Genomic DNA, 11911 nt, shown 5'->3' on the forward strand with positions numbered 1-11911 from the left:
TTTCTCTTTTTAAGGTCTTAATCACACAGAACATTGGGGTTTCTCCGTTCTCGTAGAGAGAGCAGTGGACCCTGTCTCTGCTTTTATTGGACAACCACAGGCTTCCAAAGGCGGCAGTACATTTTTATGCAAACATCTCCTTTTTCCCAGAATGAAATGGTTCACAAGGTATTCTCTGTCTTTCACTATGTTGGCTTGAATATTTTACAATTGTAATAAATAAACTTTGTTTCATTAACACATTTTGATTTGGAGATAAAACAAAATGGGGAATAGGGTAATAAAACGTATCCCCCTCAGTGATATTATTACATAGTGTTAGTCATTGTATAAACTCTTGAAGGCACCACAGAACATCATGGTTGATTTGGAGAGTGAGTTACTTCGTCCTGTTATAGATGGCGTGGTTAATTCTACTGACTAGTCAATCAGAGAAAAGTCTTAATAAGAGCTGAGACATTATAATTACAGTACAGTAGTTGGACAGCATCTTATACTTCATCTTATGTGTCACAACAAGAAACACTACAGCAGAGCTACCACTATCTCCTAATAACAATCTGCACTGAGATTCTTCCTATCTAAGCCAATGTTCTGGTAATAAGGCATGCCATGGGAGGTTTTGTGTTGTCATTGAACAGAATGTACATCTGTATTATTGCATTTTCTTAATCTTAACTTTATCTCCATGTGAGGAAACTTTTGGATAGTTTTAAAGCAATCATCAAGTGTTTCCATAGCTGTGTTAGTGGATATCCAATACAACATGACTCAACTCCAACAGAAAGGATTTCAGCAGATTATCTTCAGATAAAAAGAAGACCTAATATAGTCCCAACCCTTTATGCTCCACTTTCCCATTTTAATTAATCAGCCAATAAGCATTAAGGAATAAATCTCTCAAAACTTCTTTCCATTTGTGATGTTCTGTTGTGCCTTCAAGAGTGTCACGCCTGCTCCCGCTCCCCCTCTCTGGCGCTCGAAGGCGCCATGCTGCCCATCATTACGCACACCTGTCACCATCATTACGCGCATCAGCGCTCATTGGACTCACCTGGACTCCTTCACTTTGTTGATTGCCCCTCTATATTTGTCTGTTCCTCAACCTCTTGATGAAAATGTGCACCTTGTTGGTCAGAAATAGACTATATAAAGACTAATAGTTCTGTACTGTACTATAGAACTCTCAGGGTTGAGAAAGCACTGATTGCTGACTAGCTACAGTGGAAAAGCTTGCTTGTCCATACGATTCATTATCCGGCTCCATTTTACAGATAGGCTATGCAAATTTCAGGGGGGGGGCTGTTGCTGGAGTAAACCTGGAGGAGAGGAAAAATGAAAGTGACAGGGGTTGAAAGATATCAGTTGCAATCTGCTGGCTGAGGAGGTGAAGGGCGAGAGTGAAAGCCTGGGCACTGAATACATGACAATTCCACTAAGAGCTTTCCGAACGACGAGCCACTGCGTATGTACACAAGGGTAACCTGATATGATTTGATAAGTTGGAAACGTCTGGCCTCCACTTCTCATTCTGCAACTGTCTAGGTTAGCACACTGATACATTTGACATGGAGACATCAGAAGTGATCTTCTTAGTGAGGTTGAAGCAGTGCCTTTGCCACTTTGAGGCAGCTCATATGTTTCACATCAGCAGTATTCAGTGAAAGGACTGGAAAAGAGTCGGATAGGCCCAGGGAATAAGTTGCCGTTTTAAAGACCAAAGCCTGCATCCGAAATGGCCCTGGTCAAAAGTAGCGGACTAAATAGGAAACAGAACATCACAAATGGAAAGAAGTTTTGAGAGATTTATTCCTTAATGCTTATTGGCTGATTAATTAAAATGGGAAAGTGGAGCATAAAGGGTTGGGACTATATTAGGTCTTCTTTTTATCTGAAGATAATCTGCTGAAATTCTTTCTGTTGGAGTTGAGTCATGTTGTATTGGATATCCACTATCACAGCTATGGCAACACTTGATGATTGCTTTAAAACTATCCAAAAGTGTCCTCACATGGAGATAAAGTTAAGATTAAGAAAACACAGAACATTGGCCTAGATAGGACAAATGGTTATTATACCAAATGTTTAAAAAGGATGGAGGAAAAACTGAACCATGGCTTGAAGTGTCATGTTTATTTAGTTGTATTGGTGAAACATAACAAAGCACTGACACAGAGCCCCAGAGCTTTTAACTATTCACTGGAACTGCAGCTGCATAGGGATCAATTAATATTTTATCTCGCCCAATAGCTTCAGACTCAGTGAACACCATAAATTCTCACAGATTCATGCCTTCAATGGTGACCATTCATGTATTTTTTCCTCAACATCAACTTGTTTTTTTTTCCCTCTCTCTCTCTCTCTTTGGCCTTTAATTACTTTCCTTGCAGCTGTTAACAGATGTTCGGAGAAGAAGAAAGGGCGTGAAATCGGTTTCATTAAAAGTCTAACGAGTGACAAGGGAAGACCCAATAAAAATGAGACTCAAAGTGAGAAAACAGCCAAGACGACAGTGTTGGAAACGTTGACATGGAGAGAGAGAGTGTGTGAGAGCGAGAGGGAGTGAGAGAAAGATATGCAAGTGAGAGAGAAAAAGTCCAGAAAGATTTGCGAGAAATGAGCAGGATTTTGCTTGTTAAGTCGTTCTACCAAGACAAATAACGATAAAAAGATTGTAATCCATGAACAAGCCTTTAAAATCATCAAGAACAGAACTTGTACGTTCATACAGTGCATTCGGAAAGTATTCAGACCCCTTGATTTTTTTCCACATTTTGTTACATTACAGCCTTATTCTAAAATTGATTAAATTGCTTTTCCCCCCTCATCAATCTACACACAATACCCTATAAGGACAAAGCAAAAAAAAAAACGTTTTTTACACATTTTTGCAAATGTATAAAAAAAGGGAAACATTACATTTACATAAGGATTCAGACCCTTTGCTCAGTACTTTGTTGAAGCACCTTTGACAGCAATTACAGCCTTGAGTCTTCTTATGTATGAAGCTACAAGCTTGGCACACCTATATTTGGGGAATTTCTCCCATTCTTCTCTGCAGATCCTCTCAAGCTCTCTCAGGTTGGATGTGGAGTGTCGCTGCACTCCTATTTTCAGGTCTCTCCAGAGATGTTCGATCGGGTTCAAGTCCGGGATCTGGCTGGGCCACTCAAGGACATTCAGAGACTTGTCCTGAAGCCACTGCTGTGTTGTCTTGGCTGTGTGCTTAGGGTCGTTTTAAAGCCCTGTTGGAAGGTGAACCTTCACCCCCAGTCTGAGGTCCAGAGCGCTCTGGAGCAGGTTTTCATCAAGGATCTCTCTGTACTTCGCTCCGTTCATCTTTCTCTCAACTCTGACTAGTCTCCCAGTCCCTGCTGCTGAAAACATCCCCACAGCATGATGCTGCCACCATCATGCTTCACAATAAGGATGGTGCCAGGTTTCCCCCAGATGTGACACTTGGCATTCAGGCCAAAGAGTTCAATCTTGGTTTCAACAGACCAGAAAATCTTGTTTCTCATGGTCTGAGCGTCTTTAGGTGCCTTTGGGCAAACTCCAAGCAGGCTGTCATGTCCCTTTTACTGAGGAGTGGCTTCCGTCTGGCCACTCTAACATAAAAGCCTGATTGGTGGAGTGCTGCAGAGATGGTGGTCCTTCTGGAAAGTTTTCCCATCTCCACAAATGAACTCTGGAGCTCTTTCAGAGTGACCATCGGATTCTTGGTCACCTCCTTAACCAAGGCTCTTCTCTGCCGATTGCTCAGTTTGGCCGGGCAGCCAGCTCTACGAAGTGTCTTGATGGTTCCAAAACTTCTTCCATTTAAGAATGATGGAGGTCACTGTGTTCCTGGGTGCCTTCAATGCTGCAGAATTGTTTTTGTACCCTTCCCCAGATCTGTGCCTCGAGACAATCCTGTTTCGGAGCTCTACGGAGAATTTTTTAGACCTCATGGGTTGGTTTTTTCGCTGACATTCATTGTCAACTGTGGGATCTTATATAGACAGGTGTGTGCCTTTCCAAATCATGTCCAATCAATTTAACTGACCACAGGTGGACTCCAATCAAGTTGTAGAAACATCTCAATGATGATCAATGGAAACAGGATTCACCTGAGTTCAATTTCTCATAGCAAAGAGTCTGATTACTTATGTAAATAAGGATATCATGTTGCTCCTGGACAAGACCCAAATCCCAGTCATCCAAATTAAGAAAATAAGGAAATACACGGGGCGCAGATCAGGATGCCTTGTAAGAATTCAGTCGGTGAGTGGGTAACCCAGCTCCACCATCCATTCTATTTGCCAACGTGCAATCACTGGAGAATAAATTGGATGAGCTCCGTTCGAGACCATCCTACCAACGGGACATTAAAAACTGTAATATCTTATGTTTCAGTGAGTCGTGGCTGAACGACAACACGGATAATATACAGTTGACTGGGTTTTCCGTGCGTCGGCAGGACAGAACAGCTACATCCGGTAAGACAAGGGGTGGGTGTGTGTCTATTTGTCAATAACAGCTGGTGCGCGATATCTAATATTAAGGTAGTCTAGAGGTTTTGCTCGCCTGAAGTAGAGTACCTCATGACAAGCTGTAGACCACACTATCTACCAAGAGAGTTTTCATCTATATTTTTCGGAGCCATCGATTTACCACCACAAACCGACGCTGGCACTAAGACTGTACTCTACGAGCTGTATAAGGCCATAAGCAAACAAGAAAATGCTCATCCAGAAGCGGCGCTCCTAGTGGCCGGGGAATTTAATGCAGGCAAACTTAAATCAGTGCAACCAGAGGAAAAAAAACTCTTGACCACGTTTACTCGACACATAGAGACGTGTACAAAGCTCTCCTTCGCCCTCCATTTGGCAAATCTGATCTTAATTCTGTCCTACTGATTCCTGCTTACAAGAAAAACTAAAGTAGGAAGTACCAGTGACTCGCTCAATACGGAAGTGGTCAGATGACGCGGATGCTACACTACAACTCTGTGTTCACCCACAACTGCGTGGCCAAGCACGACTCCAGCACCATCATTAAGTTTGCTAACGACACAATGGGGGTAGGCTTGATCACCGACAACGATGAGACAGCCTATAGATAGGCGGTCAGAGAACTGGCAGTGTGGTGCCAGGACAACAACCTGTCCATCAACGTGAGCAAGACAAACCAGATGAACGTGGACTACAGGAAAAGGAGGGCCGAACACGCACCCATTCACATCGACAGGGCTGTAGTAGAGAGGCTCGAGAGTTTCAAGTTCCTTTGTGTCCACACCACCAACAAACTATCATGATCCAAACACACCAAGACAGTCGTGAAGAGGGCACGACAACACCTTTTCCCCCTCAGCAGACCGAAAAGATTTGGCATTGGTCCCCAGATCCTCAAAAAGTTCTACAGCTGCACCATCAAGAGCGTGATGACCGGTTGCATCACCGCCTGGTATGGCAACTGCTCGGCAGGCGCTACAAAGGGTAGTGCGTATGAACCAGTACATCACTGGGGCCAAGCTTCCTGCCATCCAGGACCTATATACTAGGTGGTGTCAGAGGAAGGCCCAAAAAATTGTCAGAGACTCCAGTCCCCTAAGTCATAGATTGTTCTCTCTGCTACTGTACTGCAAGCAGTACCGCAGCACCAAGTCTAGGTCAAAAAGGCTTCTCAACAGCTTCCAAGCCATAAGATTGCTGAACAATTCATAAAAATAATGGTCACCCAGACTACTTGCATTGACACCCCCCCCCCTATTTGTTTTTACCCTGCTGCTACTCGCTGTTTATTATCTATGCATAGTCACTTTACCCCTACCTACATGTACAAATGACCTTGATTAAGCTGTACCCCCGCACATTGACTCGGTACCGGTACCCCTTGTATATAGCGTTATTATTGTTATTTTATTGTGTTACTTTTTTTTGCTTTAGTTTATGTAGTAAATATGTTCTTATCTCTATTTTCTTCAAACTGCATTGTTGGTTAAGGGCTTGTAAGTAAGCATTTCACGGTAAGGTCTACTCCTGTTGTATTCGGCGCATGTGACAAATACCATTTGATTTGATATAGTCTTGATATAGCCAAAAAGTTGGACCCGTTCTGAAATAGATCTGTGGCTTTCCCACCCGACCCGGTATGCATTTAATTATCAAATAGCGGAGACCGTTTCCGAATGGACCCAAGGACAGTCAGACCCATTACGAAAAGGGCCGTGGAAAACAAACCCAAAGAGACCGATGCTGGTTTGGATCCGAGATATCCTTTCAAATCTGAGAGTAGAAGAGAGGGAGAAATAAACCTCCAACTGGGCGCTGCTAGCACCATCAACAAACAAGTGGTATTAGCCAAATGATCCACAGTTACGTGTCCTTAAAAACTGCCTGTAACAAATTACAAAAAACTATTCATTGTGTTTCGATGTGTAGCATCTTCAAAACATTATAGTCTACTGTTTTATTGGTTTTTACTTTCCTAAAATAATCATTTTCTACCTCACTGTTCAGCTGATTTGAGCGCTAAATGCATCCAGGCATTTGCATGGATATAGGCCTAAAAGCTTGCAAAGGCTTGTAAGGTGTCCATAAAGTGTCCAAAAATGTAAATTAAGGGAGACAAGCTTAGGCCTAGCCCTAGACAGACAGAGAAAGATAGAGATATGACGGCGCCATGTTCCCAACATCGACATGGATTTCTTTATACATGTCAGATAGGCTACTACTGCTATACAGATATAGGCATACAGAAGGAGTCTAATTCTTTAATTTTCTATCAGAATATTTTTTATAAATATAAGCATTATATTGTTAGATTAAAGGAGTACCTCTTGTAGGCCTAAAACTTTCTTCCTCACCTGAGGAATTGTAACAGGCCCACACTGTGGTTACTAAATTCCAATTTGGATATATTGGGGTATTGGGGTTGACATCCATACAAGCATTTTTACCTCAACATAGTGTCAAATACACATACAAGAAATAGCCTAAATATAGGCTAATTTTGCTGGGGGGCAATTGAGCGATTCAGGCTGGAGATGCAGGTGGAAATACAGTGCAGCCTTTTTACGTCATCTTGGCTGATTTCCTATGTCAAGCACCGGGAAATGGACTCCAACATCTCAGAACAGGTAAGGTCTTGTCTTTTTAGTTTAGCCATTTGCTAGTAATTAGCTGAATGGCTATAGAGATTAGGCCTGAATCAATACGAGTGGTGCGGTGAAGACCAATTTATTGGATGAGTAAGATAGCTCCCTGAAGCACAAGAAGTATGAATGCTCTGACTTCTGTGGAGGCCACATTGCTGTAAATGCTGTATGGCCATGGCAGATATCAGATTTACCATAAATCGGCTTTTAGACTGTCCTAATATGGACACCATAACTACAACTATGTTATCCTTGTCCCCTGTTGGTTAACTGTTACCTCAACCATCCTCACAATAGCCAAACAGATGCTTCTCAGCATGGGCTCGTTACACAATGAGAGGATGTTAAGAAATATTAGAGGATTAAGAAACAGAGAGAGAAGGCCCAAAAGCATAGAGGAGCCAAATCCATCTAGCCCTAGGCTTTCTGTAAAATTTGTCCAGATAGTTGCCGGTCAGTCATGGTGAAAAGACAACCATGCCCTGTCTCTCTCGCTGTCTCCTTCTATGTGGTGGTATCCATTTCATATCACTGTGGAGAAATTGGAAACACCTGATAATTAGTCAAACTATTCCAAAAAGTAAGCCTACGTGTGCCAAAACGTTAAGATTGTCAGTAGTCAGAAAATACTTGCCATTTACTGCAATAGTTGTTTTTTTTATTCCTGACTCATCCAGTTTGGCACATTAAAATAACAGCCTACACACGGAAACAATTACAGCCATCATTTCTGCTGTTTTAACAGCTGAAGATGTGGAGGGGGGGGGGGGGGGGGGGGGATGAATCAGGGAATGACGAGAGCAACGAGACCTATCATGCTTTGTGTGACTGTCTCAGCGGTCTTAGACCACTCACTGATGAGAGAGATCGTGGACTGTTTCTCAGAATTCAAAATGGATCCAGGGGCTCTAAGAGCGGTTATTGTGTCATTGTTGGCTATCATGGATTTTGTTTTAAATATATGCAGCTGTTTTATCCCCAGTGACTGACAGTGCTGTAAACCTACAGCAGCTAGGAAACATGGCCATGTATACTGTATGTGGATTTTTTTGATTTTTTTTATAGTCAAATGTATTTACCCTCCATCCAATTTCAGAAACCCTACCAACGATGGTGACCTCAAACATCTGCTGCTGAAATGGGTCATCATTGTTTCCCGACAATACTCCCTATGACAACTACATAAAAACACAACTGGTGTAATGTTTGCTTTGTTTCTTTTATACAACACTTGTGTCAACATGATAGGAATCACAGACAGAGAGCTGTGAAATATCTGAGCCTGGCCCTCCAAAAACAAGGGCTGCAGCTCAAATGGCACCATATTCCCTATATAGTACTGAACTACTTTTGACCAAAGACCTTTGGGCTAACTATTGCTGGTCACATCTTAAAACTCCCTATCCACCAGACCTTGTCCCAAACAACAAACCAGGTTGTAGCTGTAGTTTCACTTCTAAATGATCACTAACCTCGAGCCTCAGACATGCCATCCTCTTACACACACTCAGATTGGGACGGGACTAATGGACGTTTTTATCAGCCCACTCCTCAGAGCCTGACTCAGGCACTTAATCCTCGTTTAACAAGCAATTAGCGGTGAGCTCATGTCAACTGCAGATGTTTGCTCTCCTGCAGCCCCTGATAACACCAGGGTCTTTCTCTGGCGCGTCGGGGAAGGGGCTGGAGAGGAGCGGCAGAGCCTGATAAGGCAGAGGAGAGCACAGCCTAACCTTGTGTCCTACACACATACCCACGTCACACACTAATCTCTACGGTTTGGCCCCAAATGGCACCCTATTCCGTATGCAGTATACTACTTTTAAACCGGGGCCCATTAAAACTAGCTACACTACATAGGGAATAGGGTTCCATTTGGGATGTAGACAACATTTCTAGAGTGGGCATTCCACAGCAGACTCCGTAATAAAAAAAAGCACCATTGTTGCTTTTCTTTACTAAACATTTGGGAGTAAACAGTGTTGCTTCACTCTGTCTTTAGGGTAAGTGGATGAATCCTTGAGTCTGGGTCAGACAGGGCACCAGATGACAGGGAAGCATTATGTAGATGATTGTCGAAGACTTGGCAAAAAGACTCAAAGATCAAACCCCTCTGAACCCCTTACTTTAAACTGAATGATGATATGTGTGATTGATGTGGCCCCTCCACTTGGCCCCCAGGAGGTTATCTGCTACACACACTGTCTCACAGAGAAGGAATTTTACCTCAATTGTCTCTCTAACCCAATCATCTACCCTTATTTTTTTTCATTCTGACGACAACTGTCTGACTTGCAGCAGCCTATTCAAAAAGATCGAAGGGGTGCATAGCATTTGCAGCCTAATGCATAGCAGGGCTTGTGAATATCTTGACACACCAGTACACAGAATATACAGTGCTAAAAAGGTATGCATAGTTAGCAGACTGATTCAGTTGACTTACTTCTGCTATCGCCTCCATAAACTTTATTTTTTCCTGGCAATTACTCACTTTCTCTAATTCGAGTTAGCTACCATGGTGCGATTTTGTTCAACATTGAAAACATTGAACCTCTAATCCTTTGTCAGGTGCCCAGGCTGCAGCTCTGGGCCACTTGGTTAGTTTTGTTCTGCTTCCCTGGTGCATGAAGAACCTCTGTAGTCTTGTGTTACAATTAATGTCTTGTTTCTGTTAGGGGGCAGGAAACCGAGTCAAAGTTTGCTTACCCAAAACCTTTCCTGTGTGAATTGGCCACTTGTTTCAGGTTGCTGGTTGCTTACCCCCCAGCCACCGAATGTCCAACTGGCCCCAAATAGGGAGGTTTTATGCAGGTGACCTTTAACCTTCACCACTGTGTCCCAAATTGCATCATATTCCCTATATTTAGGGCGCAATAATCCCTATGTAATGCACTGTAAAAGGCAATAGGGTGCCATTTGTGACGTGGGCTCCCTATTTATGTCTCGGAAAATAGTGGAATTATGACACTTAACACTGTCTGTCTCCTGCAGATGTCTGGGGTAGCTTGGCTATAACTGGGAGCTATTGAGACCACAGGACAATCCCTGGGCTGGCAGCCCTTTTCTATGGTTTAATAGTAGTAGTGGCACACATTGGAACACATTCACATTGACATCTCATGAAAATGTAATAACTGGATTTTAAATAGCTTGTAAAACATATGTTACTTAACCATTATCAGCATCTTGACAGCATGAATAATGCTATTGTAATTCCCTTGCCGTTGCTTTTGTTACTTCATGTTTTGGTTACACTGGGATTGGAAATAATGTTTTGTTGTTACGGTCTATCGACAGCCCTCAATAGATTACAACTCGGACTAAAGCAGAATATATAGCCTGGTCTCAGATATGTTTGTGCTGTTTGGCATAACAATGACCATAAGAGTTGACTATTCAGCACAAACAGATCTGGGACCAGGCTAAGCACGGTCCGTAGTGGATGAAGAGCCATGCTGTTCTGTCCTGTTCCTCTCCATTTCAGTACAATACTCACAGATAGACAGTAAACTCTGATAGTAACTGGACGTACAGGGAGACAGTGAGTTGACAGTGAAAACACAGGGATTTATTTGGAACTAATGACACGGTGCAGTGTAGGGCTGGTCCTGGTAAATCATTTATAACTGGCATGTGCATTATTAAAACTGCTTACATATAAATTCTACACACAGCCATGATGGTGATATGTGAAGCAAGGGCGACCTCTAGAGACAAACAGTTAAAACTGTCCCCAAATGGCACATAGGGCTGAGAGGGAGAGACGGGGGAGAGGGAGATGCGTTAGCTGGGTTTGTTTTATTTTGGAGATGAGAGTCATGCCTTTCATTTGATGTACAGTGATAAGTAAGAGAGTATGAGAGAGACCTCGGTGCTCGGTGGAGAACAACTGTGCCCTATCACCTCTGACTGATGGGAGGCTGAGCCACTTTCGCTACTAATATATACAACCAATCAAATGGAGCCACTCTTATACACAACCAATCACCGGCTCCCAGTACCCTTTCTGATCACCCTCCCCCTGATGTGTGGTCAGTGGTTTCTCTTTCACCTCCCACTCTTGTAGGCTAAATCAAGAGCCCTGGCCTGGGATGGAAAATAGTTATACCACAAAAACACAACCAGTCCATTTTATTTATTTTAATTTTACTATGCAAGTCAGTTAAGAACAAATTCTTAATTTCAATGACAGCCTAGGAACAGTGGGTTAACTGCCTTGTTCACGGGCAGAACGACAGATTTTTACCTTGTCAGCTTGTGATCTTGCAACCTTTTGGTTACTAGTCCAATGCTCTAACCACTAGGCTACCTGCCGCCCCCATCACTGACTGGTTAGCCAATCAATGAGCAACCAGCCAATCAGATCTCCCTCTCATCCATTTGGCTTGGCTGGTTCTTAATCCGTTCCGTATGGTGGTGGTGGTGTTACCGTTAATTGCTTCCTCCTCGTTTTGGTTGGATCCCCTTACACCTGTGATCTTTATCTGAGAATGAGGTCAGTAGCCCAGGCAAAGCAGGCCGGTCTGATTTCCACACACTGGGTGTACACTGAGCTTTGCACTCACACACAAGCACGTGCACGCACAAGGACACTCACACAAACATACAAACACACTCACTCCTAAGGAATGGGGAAGGATGGAAACATTGCTCTGTTCCAACGAGGCTTGGCTGTTTGGGTTATTCTATTCAGGGATTAGAGTGCTTGACTGATTGGCATGTCCACCATAGCCTTATATTGAGCTCAAATTCTCCAAATAGATCCAAATGTAA

This window comes from Salmo salar, chromosome 28, assembly GCF_965601325.2.
Source record: "Salmo salar chromosome 28, fSalSal1, whole genome shotgun sequence".
Taxonomy (NCBI): domain Eukaryota; kingdom Metazoa; phylum Chordata; class Actinopteri; order Salmoniformes; family Salmonidae; genus Salmo; species Salmo salar.